The 21,651-nt window shown below is 39.3% G+C and overlaps 1 protein-coding gene across 1 annotated transcript in view; it reads right to left on the bottom strand.

Annotated features, from left to right (window-relative positions):
* Positions 1-21,651, bottom strand: part of GRK3 (G protein-coupled receptor kinase 3) — a 113,165-nt gene that overhangs the window by 78,207 nt on the left and 13,307 nt on the right. The window lies entirely within an intron of this gene.

Genomic DNA, 21,651 nt, shown 5'->3' with positions numbered 1-21,651 from the left:
ATTTGCCTTTTGTAGCATTGTTGTACAACTTGTAGGCCTCAATCCTTGTTTTTTTTCTTTGTGCATCTCCTGTCTGGTTTGAGAAACTCACAAGCTTTTTGGGGGTTAGATTTCATTAACGGAGCCCAACCCCCGTCTCTATGCTTCACATTGCTATCCAGTTCTTGACACAAAAAAGGACTGCATTTTAATCCAGGCTACCGGCTAAAAGATGTGCCCAGACCTTTATTATATTAAACTATGTAATAAGGGACTGCTGGTGAAATTTTAGGGTCTACACATAAGAAAAGTACAGAGAAACATTATTTTACAGTATTTTTATTGCTAATTTGGAAATTGTGTATCGCCGGGGATATCCGAGGATGTGCAGTGATTTATTCATACATTAAATATAATGCTTGTGTGTATCGTCAAACCGTATCATTCACCTCCATTTACAACCCAGAACAATCATGTGCCAAGTCATTATGTGAATAAGCGAATGTGGATATCTTCTCACCCTGGTAACTGGGATAAAAGGCATTAAACAGAGGGCTCCATAAATAACTGTTTTATACAATCAAAATCCATAACTTTACGATGCCAATGGATGGCACTCCTTGTTTTGGAGGGGTATTACACAAATGAACTTGGAAGCCTGGCCATTTCAGACGACAGTTTCATTTATCTTGACATCCAGGGATGGAGACAGCAGTGTGTTCGTAACCTTTAATCACCGAGAGACTTGTCTCTCCCATTTTGTTTTTACAGATCACAAAAACAACATTTCTCTAATACTTCCCTATTTTTACCATTTTTTTTTTTTTTTACTATTTCAGAGTATCTTATCTGCTGATGGTTATACTTCGATGTAATCATTTAAACTGGTTATTGTGTTTCTGTTTCACAACCCGAGAATGTTTGGCATCATGTATTATATTTATTCCCATTTAACAGCTTTCAATTCTGTTTTTAAAACATAAAATCATATTTGTTAAAGCTCAAGCATTTTTCTGTCCTAACTGCAATAGTTTCAGAGTTTACCAATAATTTACCAACTGAACAGCACGGTAACAGAATACTCTAAATCCAAAATTAACCCACATACACAGAATTCATTAGGTTGCCAAGTCATAACAATAGAATATCTATTTAAAATCAAAGGAATCGCTATTTCCGCCCGGGTGGCCTCAGGAAGAAGTGTGATATTTATAAATGAGAGTGGTCAACACAAACAAGGGTAAGTAATACTGCCAGATTACTTCTACTTTGAGATACTTCAGACCTTTACAGAAAACACAGAATGTTGAATTATTTAAGACTTCCGTCCTTGGGGCTCATTCAATAAACAGGGATTTTGCAGTGAGCTTCTCCTGCAAGGAGATCTGAGTTGTCCCTGTATTATCCATAGGCAATGAGTGGACAGGCCTTGAAAACGTACTCCCTGAATGATCTCTGGGAGATCTGGGCCAAGTTTCACACTTCCCCCAACAAAAACCTACCAGAAGGGGCTCTGAAGTTGCAACTCCCCAGCAAACTCCTGGTTTAGTGAATATGTTCCTAATATTCAATTCTGAGTAAGCATTATAGACATCATTTGTAGTTGCTGTTCACTCCCATAACTTTAAAATCATGTCAACTTTGTCTCACTCATAATTTTCTTTGGAAACGCCTGTCACATGACACGGAAGCGGGCCCCAATAGGTGGTCGCCATAAAAAAGGACTTCTTAAATGACCCGTTCAGAGGAAGGAATATAGTTACAGATCTGCTAAGGTTCGTTTGTCTAGCAATGCGCAGAGTGCCATTATTTGGCTAGCTAGAGCTTAGATTTTGTCCAACACACTACTTAAAGCTTGTAAACCTACATGGGATATCCTGACCGAGTAAAGAGTCAGCCACGTACAATCTGGAGATCAACACTCTTGAGTGTGGTAATTGCTCTCTAAATATATTGTTACACGGGCAAAGCTGGCAGCATTTTCCTTGAGATAACAGCCTTCCAAGGATATAGCTGTCACAATGACAAGAGTATCACGTAAGAAAAAATGCCTAATCACCATACCAAAATTATAACGAGCAAAACACACTGCGGCTTAACAGGGCTTTTCCCGAAGCCTAAAATAAGTCAGATGATTTCAAGGTACAGAGTATGTGCTGCAACATAGTCATTTTAATTCATTTTAATACATCAAATAAATTACAACGAATATATGCACAGCACTTCAACAATGCTCTGTAACCTATAATTTCATTGAGGTTCTGTGAAAGCATATAAGACAACAAAGACAAAAAGGGCCAGTTTTACTTCTTCCTGTGGCCGTCGACCGGTTTATTTCAATGTAATTATACTGCCATTCCTTTATGGCCCTCTGTGTCAATAAACCGTCATGGTACTAAAGCCACCTCCCTAACTAATGTTCTTCTTTACCTACACCCCTGCTAACAGTATCATTATTTACACATACAAATACCCGATGCCAAGGCAGGTGGGAGAATGTGTGTGCGCGTAACATCATTTGTATCCGAGAACCTGGCCCTTTAATCCACCACATCATTTATTACACGTTAGGCTTTTGAACTGATGTGGTGACTGCGTCAGGAGGAGCTCTCCAGCTATTAACTACCGGACCCTGGACTCTCACGCTGCATCTGGATATTCGGGAATCCTACGAGACGTGGTGTATGTGCGGTAATAACATGACGGTACCAAGTATAAATTAACAACAACTCCCGGGCAGTTTATTGATCAAACCCTATGAGCTCCCAAATATAAGTAACGGCATATCTATAAAAGCACATTGACTCAGAAGTGACGTCCCAAGACTCAGACTCGTATACTTTACATTTTTCTGATACTCAGCAGATGAGAAAAGACCATCTCATGTATATGTATATATGTGTATATATATATATATATATATATATATATATATATATATATATATATTTATATATATATATATATATATATGTATATATATTATATATATATATATATATATATATGTATATATCTATTTTGTTACATATACATACATAGACAAACACTTTTTTTTTTAATAGATTAATTCCACACATAGTGTTCTATGTTAACCCTTTTGTGGCAGAAAATTGCCTAATCTTTACTGCTTAGGTTATGCAGAAAGATTCATATGCAACACCAACCCCTTTTTCTTCCAAGGCTTCACGGGATAATACAGGCCGACTCATACATTGTGAGCTCATAGCATAATTCATATAAACAGAGCACCATCACAGCTAAACCCCAAGCAGAGAGATCACAGTGGCCTCTCACATTTGCCCAGTGTCTGCAATCGAGGTCAAGGAGCAAAATGTGCTTAGAAGCTGCTAAAATAAAACATACAACAAAAATATAGCACATCCTTTTTACTTTATAACTAAGTAATGCAGTAGGAGATACACTACATGGACTGTCATATTCTGCCTGTTTCTAGTCTACAGCACAGTACAAACTAGCGAAGGGATAAATCATTTTGGGAAGTATGGGATGTTCACCGTAGGGCAGATTTTCTAAATGGTGGGGTGAGGCAAGACTAGAAACATAAGATTGTCAAAAATGGAAGAACAAAATGTTCATTATAGGGCAAGTAACCATTCCCAGGCCATAATTCCTTCAGATCTGCCTGGATCTACCCTTTAAGGCTAATATCGCATTAGTCTATATGGCAGGTAAGCTTCGGGAACCCTGCTGAAGAACATACTGATAACAATGAAAGTGAGCACGGAGACCGTTTAGTGAACCAACCCCTGCATGCAATCAAACTGCGCAGATCACAGGATGAGTGGGCACTAGCAATCTCTAGTACTTAATTACCCCTAAATCAGGAAGCCACCTAGGCGTAACATTGGGATATAAAACATATAACAAGCCTGGAATTCAGAACAGCAACCAGATCTGTAGGTTAGGTCACAAATCACATATTAAGAGGCTTTTTTTTTTCTTTATCGGTGTACAGAAACGCGGGGGAGGTTGGCAAGTTGTGAATAAACGATAACAAGTACTCATAAATTATGTCTTACCCAAGATTACAATATCTCTTTTTTCCCCACTGTACATAATGTTAAGCAAACAAAAAAGCGCTTAATGTAGGTAGTCATAATTGCTATAATGCTTTAACACAATTAAACAGAGGGAACAAAAAATGGTAACACTGTGTCTTGATTCAGTAATGAGTGTTTTGGGTAAGTTTCCAATAAAATGCATTATGTTGAACTAATTGGCAAAAAACCCAAACTGGAAAGAGTTAGAACAGAAAGGCTCTATTGGAGCAATAAGACAAAATGCCCTCTGCACATGATCCGAACCCACAAAGCACTGCTCACCAGCAAAAAACACTAACATACAAGGCCTAAAAACATTCTGGAGATGAAATGATGGCTTCATGTAGAAACGTAGCAGATGTAAAAATGGGACATACAAACCCAAAACAATGGGATTTCCAACACGTTTATCACGCAAGCAATTACAATTCAATGGACTTCATCGGAAAAGACCACGTGAATTGCCGTGCCGCAAAAACATGGATGGCAAGTAAAAACGCATTTCATCTCGCCATATGAAATATGCATTATAAAAGAGCCAAGGCAGCCCTGAAGGGGGAAAAAAACGCCCCAGAATTGGCACTTGATAATGCAAAATTAATACAGTGTGATCAGGATATTAAAAAATCCACAAGAGGGGCACAATTTTCTCTCAGAGGTTTACTCAACATTATTTGTTATTAATTTCCTTGGTATGGATAGCCGTTTTCTACAAGGCCCAATGATTCAGGGATATGGGGTTTGGTATGTTGACATTTCAACCATACATCATGCTATGTATAGTTAAAGGTAAGGCTTTTATAGAAATCTACAAGCAAAATGACACATCCACAAAGAGGGTGTATTAAATGTACTACGAAACACTAACCTCTTAAGGTCTATACATGGTCTACTGACATAAAAGCATAGGGATGTTAAGGCCTGGGCAGTTATTTGTTGACGCCTTAATATTTTAAGATTATATTGCACAGATGCCATAAGGGGGTTCCACTAAGCTTATGCGCCTTTAATTGCCAAATAACAGAATTCTTCACCAATAAAAAAAAATATCAACATACAAGTTCTACCACGACTGCCTCGGAGATGATCAAGAAAACACGGAGATGTCAACCCCAGGACACATAAGAGACATCCAGTGGAGAAATCTTTCATAAAAAAAATTCTTAAATCCTGGTTTAAGGACAAAGAAGCCTTTCATTTGTGAATTCTAAGATCAATGTAGGCATACTGAAAGCAACGAACCACATAGGCTCCTTGCCATCAAAGGTTAGACTTCAGAGGTGGCGTGTCAAAGAGAAATCCAATAGACCACATTCTACTCTGACCTTCACAAGGTCTCTGTGAATTTTAAAATACATTTTGTCTGTTCACAATAATTAACTTTGGGACACATGAGAAGAAATTTGATCTATAGCGAGCAATAGATCAGATCATCCACCATAGTCATAAACGATATATCTTTTCAGCAGGGGTCTTTTGCCACATATAAGTAAAGATAAGAACCCCAAATGGAGACTAACAATTTTTAAATAAGGAAATACTAAAAGGTTATTACCATTGGTACCATTTTATTGAGCACGGTAAACATTTAGCTCCAAAAAGCGGCAAAGCGATAATTCCAAACAAAAATACAAAAAAAACCCCGACAGCGGACCGTGGAAGTGATTTTTAATCCCGTAACACAATCACTAGTTATCTTTTCTGTGATAGCATGAAATAATTTGCATTTCTATTAAATACATATTTGAATCTGTGTATATGGATTTCAATATGGCTGACCTTTCATTTACCTCCGGAAGGTTCTACGGCATTCTAAATCAGACTATCTACTGTGTTCCAGTTTGCTAGAAATATTGTACTTTTTTTTCTTTTGGTTCGTTCGAAATTAACGCATTCCCAAGTCCAGGGCTGGTTTGTCAGGGATGTCCTATCTCTCAGGGATGTCCAACTTTTCCGCTATTTCGCTGAGCACAAGTGCGCTATCAACATTGCTAACATGCCCTGAAATTGGCCATGTTTTGAGAAAGAATAATTTCTTGAAAGAGTTCATGATTAGCCGATGACTCCTTTAGACAACAACAAAAAAAAAAAATCATGTGCCACAGACACACAAACACCTCCGTGGTCCCAAAAGCTTTTCTAAACTCTGCATCTTTTCTATGTTGGCCCGATAAAAAAAAAAGGTATCAACTTTAATGAAATACCACTATAATGTTCAGGTTCTAAAATAATGACAAGGTTATCCCTAATGCCTTCAATGGTATACGCCGTTTAAAATCATTTGTGTGACTTAAGATGGCTAGCATCTTTCTCTTTCGCAGGTCCATAAATTAAGACTTTGGAGCTCGTGTCTTGAACCTATGAACAGAGGGGTTTCTGTTTTGACTGCCGTGTCTAGACATAAATTTAGGAAATGAGTTTAAAGTTTAACATCTTCCATGTAAGCAAATGTTGTGCGAGACCAAAATGTAGGCTATTCCAACATATTTATATGCTTCTGCTTAAAGGGGAACTGTCGCCTTTGGAGCTTTTAACATAACTAAATTCATGTATTAAAACTATGTATAGCTTGTGCGGTTAGCCAGTGTGGACCTGAGATACGAGTCTAAATGTAGAAAAACTAGCCAGCTTAACATGTTCATTTCTAAGGGCATAAAATTAATCACCTTGCACTAAAAACAGCATTCGGCTACACATTAATATAACATTGTGCTTTTATTAGTTAGAATCTGGTATTTTGCAGATGGCAGAACTCGCCCCCAAAGAAGAACTAGCCACTTTTTAAGGATAGGTGCATGCCCTCCCCTACCCTAAGAATCCCGCTCTTCTAAAGTAGCTCCAAAGTAAGCCACGGCTACGTAGCGGACGGCGCATCTGCCCTGCGAGTATGTCTGTACCCTGCTATTTATAACAAATCTGATGTTGGAAGCTTCCAACCTTACTCATATCCCAAAAATGACGTCTTTCTTCCAATTTTTACTCTCCGCCGTCTCTGCAAAGGTCATATAAACAGTGTTACTCTACAGCCTTGCATGCCCCAGCTTGATCACATGTACCCGCTCACAGTTTAAGTATATCACATTTGTGCTGTAAAAGCTGCGTATTTTCATATATTTATATAATATATATCATATGTGTGTGTAATAAATTATATTATATATATATATATATATATATATATATATATATATATATATATATATATATATATGCTTGAAATTCCCTCATATTATTGTTACAAATGCTACAGTGAAATTTTGTTCTTTATTATATTTTAACAACTTTTGTTTTTTTTCTTGAGAAAACGCTACTAAGAAGAAACTGAAATATGAGGCTAGTATTAGGGATTCAGCCCCCACACATTGATATTTGGCTTTAAGTATTTTGAGTTAAGCACCAGCTTTGCACACAGTGTTTGGGTGATTTTGACCCATACATTTGCTCCACGTTATTCACATTGGTTGGATGCGACTTGTGGACAGCAATCGTTCTCTGCCCTGTTTAAAGTTCCACTTAAAAAATATTTTTCTCCTTGGGCATAAAAACCAGCACTGCATACAGTAATGTAGGTTATCATTAATAATGTTATCTCATTTTGCATCAATAAACTACCTTTATCAGCAGACCGAGAGGCTGCCATTGTGGTCAGACTTTGGCGACTTTCCTCGATCAAACACCATGAGCGGATTCTTTAAGGGAATGACTTTAATAAGTCAGAGCAGGTTCAGCGTGAATCACTAGTCCATCTATTGCTAGAACACATGCAAACGGCTAATATGCAGCAGCCTGAAAATATGTTATGCAAAGATATTTTTTTTTTATTAAAAACAGATTTACAAAGGGTTTTTTTTGTTTGTTTGTTTTTAAACAGTTCTATGTATTACGCAAGGCCAGATTAACCTATTTGAAATTCTGTGGACTGAAATGTTTTAAAAGCACCCTATCTATCAGCTGATAGATTTTATTCACAACTCATACACAACGAATGAATTCCGCAGTGCAGTTATACATGCACTTATACATATATACATATAAGGTATATATATATATACATATAAGGTTATACATACAAAGGCATATAACGGGAGATGAGAGGTGCGGAGTTAAAGTTGGTTTTCATTGCGTATTCAATATATGATTGGCACTAGATAAAGAATGAATCTTCGCAAGTCGCAGAGATGCAATGAGCACATGGCGACGCGGCCTCTCCATTCTGCTGCCACGACTTGCATCGTGTATAAAGGTAACTCGCTCAAGCCGAGTATATATCAGCTAACACACAAATCACGGCAGACTACGTTGTCAAAACGACACAACAAAATTCAAATTAAATCTGAACATCTACAAATGAATCCTTTTAATCCCAAACCGTGGACAAAGCAGAGAACACAATACCTGTCTAAATATTTGTGTGAGAAAGGATTTAAACAACTAAACAATCAGTGTAGAACACCACAGCCTGTGAACCACAGGGGCTTCATGACACGGGCTGGCTGGCAGCCAGGGCTGGCAAAGCGCGTTTTGTGGTTATAATAATAATAAATAAACACAAAGTTGGCAGGAGAGTTGAGTTTCAGCTCCTTCACTTCACTATTCATTCTGAAGGTCCATCCCCAGCGAGCTTCTACTGCAGGAAGAACAAGGCTGACACGGTCTGACGTATAGTTACAATCACCCAGTTCCTTTACCCATTAAACAATGCATTATACAGGGCCAGCTCAGCCATTCCAACTGGACAAACCCGTCCGTGTTGGCCCTTCATAATGAATAGTGAAGTACAGCCCAAGGAATCACAATGCCTTTATACGCTATGACATTAAAAAAAAAAAACAACATTCTAGTCTTCCATACACTACCTTGAAAACCTTAGAGACCGGCACATGATTTTTTCAAATATAGAAAAAATAAATAAAAGGGATATTAAATCAGACTTAGTAAGTGTAAACAAAGCTCCATATATATTTAGATTTCAATGGGGAAGTATGGTTATACCAGGGGCTGCATTAAGAGACAGATTACGGCAATAGTAATAACGAATGTAGCTGTCCCCTCTGTAAATTCATCTCGTTTGGGAAATGCATGGCATATGCGTATTTTATTTGTGTGGTTCCATGAGGTGTGCTCATGGCATTATAGCATTATTATAGCATTAGAGAACAGGAGGTCAAATGAATATTACAATCACTCAAACCATCAGGAAAGGTGGCTCCTGCCCCCAGATCTAAACAAAGGATACAATAATCCATTTTAATGCGGAGGTCGGATCTGAAAAGCAAAGAATGATCAGCTAATGGAAGTTTAAAAAACCTTCTTTGCTTATGAAAAACAATATTATAATTACCTATATAGCAGGATTATGCCACCACTATAGTTACAGTGCAAGCAAAGGACAGGTTCATTTTCTCCACAAAAGAAAACAAATGTAATCACACTAAAAAAAGAGAGGGAAAAAACATTTCTTCCAATAAACACCAAGCACAATGAAATCAAACAATTAACATGGAAATGTGCTTAAATGAGTACTTTGGAATTACAAATGAAAAATGAGTATACTGCTCCTCTAAAAGTGAATGTGATTCCAACCAAATGAAAGTCTCATCTATCGTATCTGTCTGTGTATATATAATGTAGTGCCTCCAATGTATACTTGAAATCTTAAGAGCCCGACACACCATTTTTGAATAAAAGCCTACATTAGTTGAAACATGAGAGAATGAAAACACAACACAGAGTAGTACAATAAGGAGAGCGGTAGTAAAACATGCCGGTTGACCTTCTGTGATCAGCAGCATTCAAAGATCAGCAGAAGGGGCTATGGCCACTGAAACCCTTTAGATAGAAAGCCAATGAGTTCACTCCACTCAACGGCGCTTGCAATGTGGAGTCAGCGTCACATAGCGGAAAACACACTATTCATAGTGATAGCTTTAACAGTGCTGAATATACAGTACAGTCTTCCAGACAACGGGGCACGGGTCACATATTGTTCATCATACTGTCTCCAAATTAACATTGTACAAACAAACGAGCACTTCTATTCCAAGCTTAGCTGCCAAAACACTGAAATAAGTATGTCTAACTTTTGTTTTTACTAATATAGCTACACGGAAAATTAGGTTTTCATTTTACTTGTAGGTAATCAGCTATTGGTGAACTACAGATCCCAGGACATTTTAGCCAAAAAGCAGAAGAAGAAGCTAACACAACATTATGAGTTCAACAGCCTGGGGAGGAGCACACTGCATTCTGTCCACTCCTCGGCCACCTCCTCGCTGTACACTATGCACTAGGGTTTATTTATCTTCTTCTCGTCTTCCAATCCTTAAAGTCATTTTAATTTTTATTATTTACACACTACATTATCATGGGGTAGGCCACATAAGACAGACAAGAGACACAACATGCTGCAGAGTTTTTTGGACAGTAACTCTATGCCTACAGTTCAGCATAAAGAGATATGAGATATACACATAACACAGGGCAATAGGGAAATACGTGCGACCAGCAATGATACAAAATCTACAACTCCAAAAATGTTACCAACCAAGGGCTAGACGAATAGCAGTAGTCACTGGTGCTAAAGTCAATGCCGTTGGGGTTAAATACAATGTTGTTCCTACTTGTACTATCCATTCAAGATGGCTTGCAAACCTAAATCAGAACCCACTGACCTATATTCCCAATATCTCAGATTACAGGCTGGCAGTGAAAATGCGCTAGGGTCTCCACCATAACTGGAGCACCAAGTATGAAGCAAAAGGAGATCTTGTGTTCCCACGGACACTCACAAGGAAAAGGCTCACCTTGACATCGTACAGAAAGGCTATATAAAGCTAGTCCTCTATAATCTCATCATTCCAATAACTGGGTTCCATTACTTTGGTTAATATACTGGTTTTTGTTTATTAGTAAAATATCTATGGTTAGAAAGCAAACATGCATGTGGTATGTTTACGTCAATCGCGTTCCAGGGGACCAATAGAAAATGCTTTCTCTATGAAAACCCCTATGCATTCACAGCGAAAGATGCGGCTTAGCCTTCATCAGCCGGACTTTTCCAAGCATTGTGCTGTAACTGGGTTTTGATGTTCTACGTATTCCTTCTAGGGACTGAGTGTGGATTTCCAGGAAGAAGATCTGTGTACAGACAAAATTAGCTTTGTGTATTCTGTGTATTGCAAAATGTGGGACCTTGTAGCCACTGGTTTACAGGTTAGAATCATCCGTATGTAATATATAGCGTTACAGGGTATAAACAACTCACAGTCTTGGAGGGGACAATTAGGAAAGGCGAGAAGGCAGATACCACGTTTACCGCCACAATGATCACATTTTAATTATTGTAATTATGGGTCCCTAATAATTCCACAAGCCAAGAACCTCGAGTATACATTTCATCAGTTCTTTAAGCTATATTTTATAGTCAGTAGTGTGTTACCAAACAGGCTTTGAAGTAATCCCTGCCATCATAGGAAGTATCGCACTTTGCAGATGAGCCATATTTTTTACAATATATAGTACATTAAATATCAGAATCTGGAAAAAAATAAAGAAATTGAAATGTGTGACAGATCCTTGCATTAGTATAATGCAGAGCTTGACGAAGCCCTGGCATCTCGCTGCCATGGCAACTAGGAACTGCTTCTGGGCACCTAAGGTTTGACGTGATGGACATGTTCTGCGTAAAATAACTGTCAGTCAACAGTGCCTGCTATGGGTGAAGTTATGGCCAGTCATCACTAAACCGTACAATGAGAAATCCCAGGAGGCATTAATTAAATAAGGGGTATTATGGGAGGTTGGACACTTTGGCTCATTTTTTCGTTGGCTCCAAAGAAAAGTTGTCACAGCCTGATTTGCCATAACGAATAACACAAGACTCTGAGGAGACGCGGGTCGCTAAATATATAACACAGCCTGCTTTCTGACAAGCTGGTTATCTGCTCATCCAACGCTTAAGAAGCTTCTGTGAAACATATATGAAGAAAAGAATGTATCAAAGTCATCACATTGCATATGATTTTGAAATATGTTATATAAATAAGATCTGTGTGCGCATTCATTTTCATTCTACAATAATTTTAATATTAGAAATGGGTATTTTGCCCAAATAGCTTTCGGGTCCTCTAAGGATTCTTCTTCAGATTATAAGTACAAGAAAAAAAAAATTAGATGGTACCCTTTTAAAATATGGGTCCAACCCGGCTACCAAAAGTTCATGCCTCTTAATAATAGTAGACCAGAGTTTAAAGGGAATACACAATTACAAAGTTCCAGCATTACATTCACTTTAGAATGGAAGTGTAGCTCACATTTACAGTAAACTTACACAAAGCCCACTTATTGTAAAAGAAACTTTTTGATGATTTTAAATATCCAGAAAACATCTAGTCATAACCTTAAAAAGAAAAGTACATGAAATTACGAGCGCATTAAGGTGCAGAACGGCAGCCATGGGGAATAGGAGCATACAGCAGCGAACCTGCTGAAAGGTTAATGTGACGCATGACTAAGTATAGGTTTTAACTCATTTCATATTCCTAATTGGAAGAACTGATTACAACGTTCCTTGTTCACTGGTAACAGGTAGTGTGCACGGCTGTGATGTGCCTGCAGAGCACCTCATTTAAACAGAAAACCCATCATTTCTCTTCCCACACCTAAGTCAGAGAGCAAAAATAGAAACTGGAGAAAGGTGCGGTCTCTGAAACTTGCAGAGACATCAAGTTAATGATCCTCCTCGCCACAGCAGAAAATTGAGAAGCAGAAGCCTGGGCTGGACTTCTCCATACAGAAGAGGGAGTGGTGAGAATATGCATTTAGCGTGGAGGAAGGAAAAATAAAGCAAGGACATAGAGTTGGAGGCCCATTCACTAAACCAGGGGTTTGAGAGAGAGGTCAAAGTTTCCCCTCCTTCAACTGACAATGAAGTAGGAAGACCCAACTCTGGAGAGCCAAGCTCTTAAAGGCACAATATAGTGGCCCATACAGACCCGCCAACAAAAAATTAGCATAAAAGTACTTTAATATGCATTAATTAACCCCGCAAGCCAACTAGATGAAAGAGGCAAATGCACATATGCAGACCCAGCAGAATCTGTGGGGGATGACACAATACATTTCAATGGACCACTCAGCTATCACATCCATTAATGTGCATTTGATGGCAGCAGGGTCCCATTGACTACATATTACCCATGCGGAATTCACTGGGAGTGCCCCTTCTTAATAGAGTTACCCCATGGATGTGTGAGAAACATCATTAAAATCGATAAAGCTTTGAAAGCACAAGCTTCAATACTTGCAATGTATTAATACACACATTCACGACGCCAAAATACCACAGCTGGAGGTATGTACATACAGGTTACAGTATAGTACAATAAGGGAAGGACTGTAAGACGTTCAGTAGTCACACAAACATTAGGACCAGAGTACAATCTGTATGAACACGGTGGAAAGGGAGGTCCCTGCCCTCCAGAGCTTAAAGTAAGTTATCATGCACCTCATAGCTTTATCATCTGCTAAACGACATATCGCACCCCATAATAAACTTCTATGTAGAATAAACTAAGTATTTTTTGAACATAAGAGGCAGCTACAGAGAGATTCAGCTCATGGGGGTTATAAAGGCTAGCAAAAGGATCCATATCAGTTTCTGTGGAAGGCGGTCGGGGTCACTATGGCAATGTATAATTTGTTGAAACAAATGTCAGATGAATTAGTGGCTGTTGGGGACATCACGCCAATGACGACGAATATTCATGCTACATTTGTTTGTGAATTCCCTTGTGAATATGCTTGGCCCACAGGAAATACAGTAATAAAAATGAAGGGATTCTTAAATAGTCCACAAATATCAGCTCCAATTAGGACTTAATATTCCATGGAACCGTGATTTCAGCTTTTACCATCAGTCCTCCTGGAATGTTCTTTCATTACAAGCCCAGAGAAAAATAAATCAAAAGCATCATCAGAAAATCCTAACGTTTATGTATTGCTAAAATGTGGTGTTCCCGTTAAACTTTCAAAGCACTTCCAGTAACGAACATGGGCAGGGTAATCATGTTTTTTCCGTGTTTGCCGACTACGTTATGAATGTAAGATTAGTGCTACACATTCATCCGTGGAAGGTGTTCCCTGTGACTTAAGCGTTTACGTTTCCACTGTGTATATTTCCACCAGATTAGGCCAAGAGGTCTTTCGGAGGTGGTTTACATATAGATTCAAGTGGTAACTAGCTTGAAGGTCAGCAATGACATCAAGTAAACTGAGGGATGTCCAGAGGAATAACATATCGTTTTAGGGCAAACACACAATTTTCTGCACAGGAGACACACAAGTGAAGGTTATGCCTTGAAGATAAGATCACATCCCATAGTGCTACAGACCATGTAAATTAATTATTCAAACCATCAACCAGGCCACTTTGATTTTGGACATTCCTTCCATAAAAAAGCCTCTCGCATTGAAGGTAGATTCATTATACATATATATATTCTAATATGTTCTATATATTCTAATATGTTAGGACACGCGGTTGAGGCCACAATGAACTGAACTAGAATGTTTGATCACCTATAGACAGAGTACAGCAAATTAGTAGGACATGGTTACAAGTATGAACACAAAGTCGCAGTGGCACAAAGTTTGAAAAATCACCATAGCAACCAAAAGGAATGGTCCAATAAGCAAGAGCATGCCAGTGGTTCATATGGTCATTAGACTACTTTTCAAACTTTCTACCGCAGTGACTTCGTATTCATAACCCCTGGTGCTGCCTTGGATGATGCTTATAACCTCATAACCATATCTGGGAACTCTCTGGGTTTGACCCAGAGATTACAGAGTGAGCGCTGCTCCTCCGTTTCAACACCAGAATCCTCCGTCAGCAGGACCGCCCGCCGACGTCAGTGTGCAGTCCTGGACGCTTCCCGCAAGGGAAGGCTCCGGGTAGCCGGAGCCGAGAAGTTCCCAGGTATGATCATAACTAGAGCTGAAACAACGAATCGATAAAATCGATAATAATCGATAACGGAAATCATCGATAACGATTTCCGTTATCGATTAATCGAGTGATCAATTCGTCGTTGGAGCACTCGGCTCCTTTTACTTACCTCCGCGAGCGTTCCCCGCTTCTGCTACACGCTCTGCAGTCTCCGCCTTCTTTTAGCTACGTGACGGATGTGACGCGTTCCGGAGGTAAGTATTCTTCATGTCTATGTGCACGGATCGCACAGAGCCACTCGCACAGAGCGAATCGCTCTGTGCGAATGGAGCCACTCGCACAGAGCGGTTCGCTCTGTGCGAGTGGCTCCATTCGCACAGAGCGGTTCGCTCTGTGCGAGTGGCTCCATTCGCACAGAGCGGTTCGCTCTGTGCGAGTGGCTCCATTCGCACAGAGCGGTTCGCTCTGTGCGAGTGGCTCCATTCGCACAGAGCGGTTCGCTCTGTGCGAGTGGCTCCATTCGCACAGAGCGGTTCGTGAGTGTGGGTGCAGGGCAGAGTGGGGGTGGGGGTGCAGGGCAGAGTGGGGGTGGGGGTGCAGGGCAGAGTGGGGGTGGGGATGCAGGGTGTGAGTGTGGGTGCAGAGCAGAGTGGGAGACTGGGTGCAGGGCAGAGTGGGGGTGGGGATGCAGGGCAGGGTGTGAGTGTGGGTGCAGGGCAGAGTGGGTGCAGGGCAGAGTGTGAGTGTGGGGGCAGGGCAGAATGTGGGGGCAGGGCTGGGTGCAGGGCAGAGTTAGAGACTGGGTGCAGGGGCACAGTGCAAAGTGCTGGGTGCAAAGTGCCAGTGCTGGGTGCAAAGTGCCAGGGCTGGGTGCAAAGTGCTGGGTGCAAAGTGCCAGGGCTGGGTGCAAAGTGCAAAGTGCTGGTGCAAAGTGCTGAATGCTGGGTGCAAAGTGCTGGATGCAAAGTGCCAGGGCTGGGGCAAAGTGCTGGGTGCAAAGTGCTGGGTGCAAAGTGCCAGGGCTGGGTGCAAAGTGCTGGGTGCAAAGTGCTGGGTGCAAAGTGCAAAGTGCTGGGGCAAAGTTTCTTGAACAGTAATAGTCCACCTCTTTTCAGAATGTTTGGGGTTATTTTGTTTCATAAATATTGTGTTTGGGTTCTTGTACTTTGAAAATATTGTTTTTTATTACATCATAACAAAATAAGAATGTTAATGTAAATTTTAAGTTGTTTTTTAACATCCAGTTCATTAAATTCTTTTAAATAAACGAAAAATTTGCATATTGTTTTTTTTATCCGATTAATCGATTAATCGAAAAAATAATCGGCCGATTAATCGATTATTAAAATAATCGTTAGTTGCAGCCCTAATCATAACCTCCTCCTAACAGAGACTTTTGGCAGTATTCTAATCATGATTACTGTGAAACCAATCTTCCAAATGCTGTATTCCTGAAAGGGAGATTTGTCTTGCCTTAGGGTAAAGGAAGTTCTTTCACTATGGCCAGAAGCAGGTTTTCATACACAAAAGAAGTTCATTGCCCCTTCAGAACTATGAGCTGGTAGGGTTTATTTTCATTTCTTAAGTGCATTACGTTTATAGGAGTCCTTATTGTCCTTTAGGCAAATGAAACGACAGGATGTGAACACATCGTAGCGCTTCCTTCCTAACAAGGCATGAATATAGCAGCAGTTATTGTGTTTTGGTCTGTGGTTCTGCAACAATCCAGCGGTTTTCTTCTTAAGCGTGAAAAAAATAAAACGCAAAGGGAAACAACATAACTGCCAAACTCAGCCGTGTACAAATTCACACGGTCAAACGTTAAAGGGGCACACACGGAAAACATACGTGCTTGTACTAAACCAGACTCCCAACTACAGCTAAATCAAGATACTTCCACCAACAAGTACTGAGGTAGAGCAAGCTTCCAACGTGAGAGTGTGCAAAGCATCATTGTACGCATATTTATAATTTTAGTCATTTCAGTGTGAGAGCTCCATTCAAATTGCAAGAATCAATGTAAATAATGTTTTAGAACATACTATCAATAACAGGACACCACTTACTCAGTTTCGATAAGCTTGCCTCTAGGCAAACAGCTGCCCCGGCTGCTAGTCTTTCTGAAGCCACCTCTACAGCATTCTGAAACGCTTTCTTCTGGAGATATATTTTATTCAGCCAACAAAGAGATGTCACATAAGCTCTTGGGAACTCATATGTGCCTTATTCAGACAGATTGACAAACAACCTTACTGGGGTGTATTAACTAAAGCGGGAGCAGGCAGGACATGGCTTCAACACCTTTAATATATATTATGATAGGCCAGCGCTGTTATTCCAGCTTGAAGGGCTGAGCGTCTTTGTCAAGTTTAAAAGTCATACAACATCAAATGAGTCGTAAACGGAACCCACATGAACACCAGGGCACACGACAACTTTCTCTGCTCGGCCAAGAAGTCCCTTTATCCGTGGTTCAGCCATTCTGTAGCCAACGGGGACTGTTCTTACAGTATACGCGCATGCATCAATCACAGATTTACACAATGAAACATGTCCTTGGCTGAACAAATCCCTACAAAGCTACACAATGTAGCATTAATATCAAGAACAATAAGAATCTTGGCAGCTACGTAACCTTACTGGTATGCAGGTGTTTCTTTTGGGGAACCAGCCAAACCTTCCCCTATTTCCACAACACTTTAGCTTATTTACTTGCAAGGGGAGAACTGCAAGTTTTATAACGTCTACAAGTTATGCCAAGACGAAGTTCTAATAACGACATGTGGAACGTTTAAAGTTTCACTTGTATAAACCACCCAAAACTTAACAGCACTCCCTCAATATCCTCAAAACATTCCAATGCCACCTAGAACAAAAAGACAGGACACGTTTATATTATTGGCTTAAAAAAAATCGTAAAAAATCTCTTTAAAACAGAAAAAATATTACATTTTTGTAGGAAAGAGGATTAAAGTGGCTAAAAGATCATTTGGTAAATAAGGCAAGAAAGGAATTACAACGTAGTAAAATATCTTGTAAATTCAATGGTATAAATGGTGTTAATCACAAAATTACATAATTTTCCTCCATTAAAAGCATTCTAAAAGGAGCTCCCCGTTATTACTTTATGCATTTTTTTTTCACAATTAAAATTTAGTTTAACCCTATTTACATTTAGTTCATACAAGAACTTCTAAAATTTTATCTGGGACATTTTTTCCCTCACATGAACTGCTGTATCAGCCATTTTTTAGCCACCTATCTATAAAGTACACTCGAGGCTTATGTTGGTTTGTTATACTTCGCTACCCAAAGCACAGAGTGCACAGTTATTAACAATATTCATAATAAAAAGTATCTCAAACAGAGCACCTACTTCTAATTTATGATACATTATGGAAGAAATATGGCCAATTTAGAAAAAAATGAAGAAATTATTTGAGGGGAAGGTAAAAGTCACAACTGAATGGCGGCTCTGTCCCACCTGCAGAAACTGCAGCTTTCAGCATACAAACACACAACATATTTGCTTTTTTGTTGTTGTTGGGGGGGTTATACAAACCAAACACAATTATATATAGATATATATATATATAGATAGATATATATATATATCTATATATATATATATATATATATATATATATACACATACACACACACACACACAGCACCTGCTTAGTTTTTACAATTCTTAACTGTTACTAGTGGGGGTTTTTTGTTTTCTTTTTTTATGAGGCTGTGTAGGCTGTAGGATCTGTCACGCGTAAGACAGATGGTCTTGTGCAAGTGCAATTTCCATACCACAAAGCAGCAGTTACAACACACAAGAAACCTGTAGCTTGAGCAAAAAGGCACAGCCCATCAAACGTCTGCTGTCCTCTGCTATATACTTATCACCGATGCTCCCTGCAAAAATCGAGTGGGAAAAAACAAAAGCTGGAATGAAAGTTATCCCACGGAGAAGCACACTGGACTATGAGGGCCAGTTTATAGTTAAAAGGTTAAGAACTGCCATAAGCCAACAGAGGACAGCCTAAGGGCCCAATTACCAGGCAATTTTATCACTTCACATGATTATTAGACGTTCCTAGACAAGAATACGAGACTATCATGCCCCACAGGGATGTAACATGAAATGGATAACCACCAGGGGTATGCACATTTTTTTTGTCACTTTGGTAGCGCACGCTATGGAGGTTGTCCGCTGACCATAACTGCAGTAAAACATACAGTATATCCGACCTCATTGAAAATTACCTTGGCACCGGTAAAATATTCACAATACGAGTGTTTCAGTGAACCATAAGAGCTGTGAAGGAATTCCAAACCATTCATGTACAAACAGGCACAACCTCAGCAGCCGTCTAATATTCTGGCGAAGAAGCGACAGGTAAAACAAAATGTTATTTTTAAAACCCACCAACAGTCTTATTAGAAGCCTAATCAGACAGAGTATATCCTTTATATGAAATAACTTAATCGCTATAATGAACTAATCTAGTTCTATTAAAAGCACAGCCTAAATTGAGCAGCTCCAGCCAAAAAAAAAATGTAATTATCCTGCAGGGAATCTCATTCGTTCAATCTGACCTACATAGCTTTGAATCACTTAGGTATTTTAAAGTTATTTTCATTCGAAACGGCCCGGTGGTATGTCAGTTAGAGCAGGAAGAAGCTAATCAATGTGAAACTTCTGAAAGTGCAACCAAGGTGAACAGACAAAGACCTCTCTCTGTCAAGAGAACTGAAGAGCCACCGCTGGAAGTAAGGATTGTGAATAGAGCTACAGAGGAAGAGTGACAAGGTATTGTCCCTGGAGATCCACCACAACTATGATCAGTCAACAGAAGACCATAATTAGATTACAGCGAGAACGGAAAACGCCTACACTCATCAAGTTATTTCATTCTGGGAATCTGAAATCGTCCAAGATAATAAAAAAAAAAAACAACATATACCTTGGATTCTTTAGCTAGCTTTGCATATTAGCATATGTCACACTTTGCCATTACCCCCAAAAATAAATTATTGCTGACCACAGACCATTTTTGTGCCTTTCGCACCAACATAGATATTCTTTCCACAGGAATGCAGTTTTGGTGCATGAAAAGCCGGCGAAAGAGGACCAAATGCAAATTGTGTTTACAGCTGCTCAGTGTCGTCCGTTACAATTTCATAGCTATGCAAACTCAACCAACAGAAAAAACAAATGAGACCTTCCAGAAACCTTGATCTACGAATGCATTACAATGAAACCACAACGAGCCCCAGTGTTATAGTAAACTGTTAAAATAATTGGACAAAACAACGTTATCTGTACCCCATAATAAAACATTTACACCCATTTTATGACATAGTGGAGTTCATATGGGACGTTCCAGGCATCACCATTTGTTGTTGCCTGAGGTTTACCCTTTTATACTGGGTGTTATGTAAGTGCTGCAAAGAGTTAACCTATCATCCACCTACCAAGGACCAGGAGAAGAGCTTTTTAGTTCCTTAAAAAAGGTCACTTAACCACAGTTACGTTTTATGGAAACTCCTAATAAAATACTTGAGCAACTTCCAACACACTTCTATATATTATTGGCCTTTGATATTCGGATCTCTGTGATGCATACACTTGGCTTCACTTAAAGATCAGAGAATAAAACGCTGTGTGTAAAAAGACACCTGTGTAGCAACTCGACTTTCCACCACTTAAGAGGATAATAAGGTATATAGGGGACATGTGTTATGAAACCTGATGCCCTCCCTCACACTCCTAGCCTGGCCAGACTATTAAAGGGCAAGCGTCTGGTTCCTTAGTGTTCTCTTCTAACAATACAACCAGTCAACAGAAGAGGCTAAAACAGTGCTATAATGGGGCATTCACATAATAGGGTATTTTGACTTGAAACTGGAACAAAAAGAGGAGAGCAAATTGAAAAGAACCTGAAACTGCCACAAAAAAAACGAACACATATCATGTACTTAGAGGTAACAACTGCTGCAACACTGAAAAGCAAGCAAGCCCTCGAAATGCTCAGTTATCAACATTATGTCTCTTGGAAAACCCTACTGTGTTCCACAAGTAAACATGAGAAGTCATCTATCAAAAAGCTCTGAAACTAACTGCTATGTTGTCAGGGTTGGCTCTCTCCCGCAAAAAAAAAAATAAAATAATATACATATTATATATATACACACATACACACACACACACACACTAGTATGATATTGGCTCCACGTTATCAGCCAAGCTTTTCTTCTAGCAAAGAGACGGTCAATGTACCAGAGTATTAGGAGGTTATTTCATGTTTCATGTATATCTTAATAACTGCAATGTTTTTAATAAAAATGATTGATATGTTGTGTTTGTTATATTACTTTTAAAAATATTGGGACTGAATGGGAAACTCAGTGTTATTTCATTGTCATTTTCTGTAGGTGTCACATTTATATTGTAATAAATAATATATCGCCAATAGGGTACCTAGCATTGTGTGCAAAGTTGTTTTTTTGTTACTTTAAGCAAAAGACGACAATTTCTGTAAACTTTTGCATGGGTGTCCCCGAGTTCCCATTTTCCCCAGGGTGATTTGCCTGTCGTAAATCATATGTTTGTTACAATTTCCTCTCTGGACTTCCGGCACGGTGGCACAAGCCTGGGCTTAT

Source organism: Spea bombifrons, chromosome 1, assembly GCF_027358695.1.
Source record: "Spea bombifrons isolate aSpeBom1 chromosome 1, aSpeBom1.2.pri, whole genome shotgun sequence".
NCBI lineage: Eukaryota > Metazoa > Chordata > Amphibia > Anura > Pelobatidae > Spea > Spea bombifrons.
This window is presented reverse-complemented; position numbering and strand designations above follow the sequence as displayed.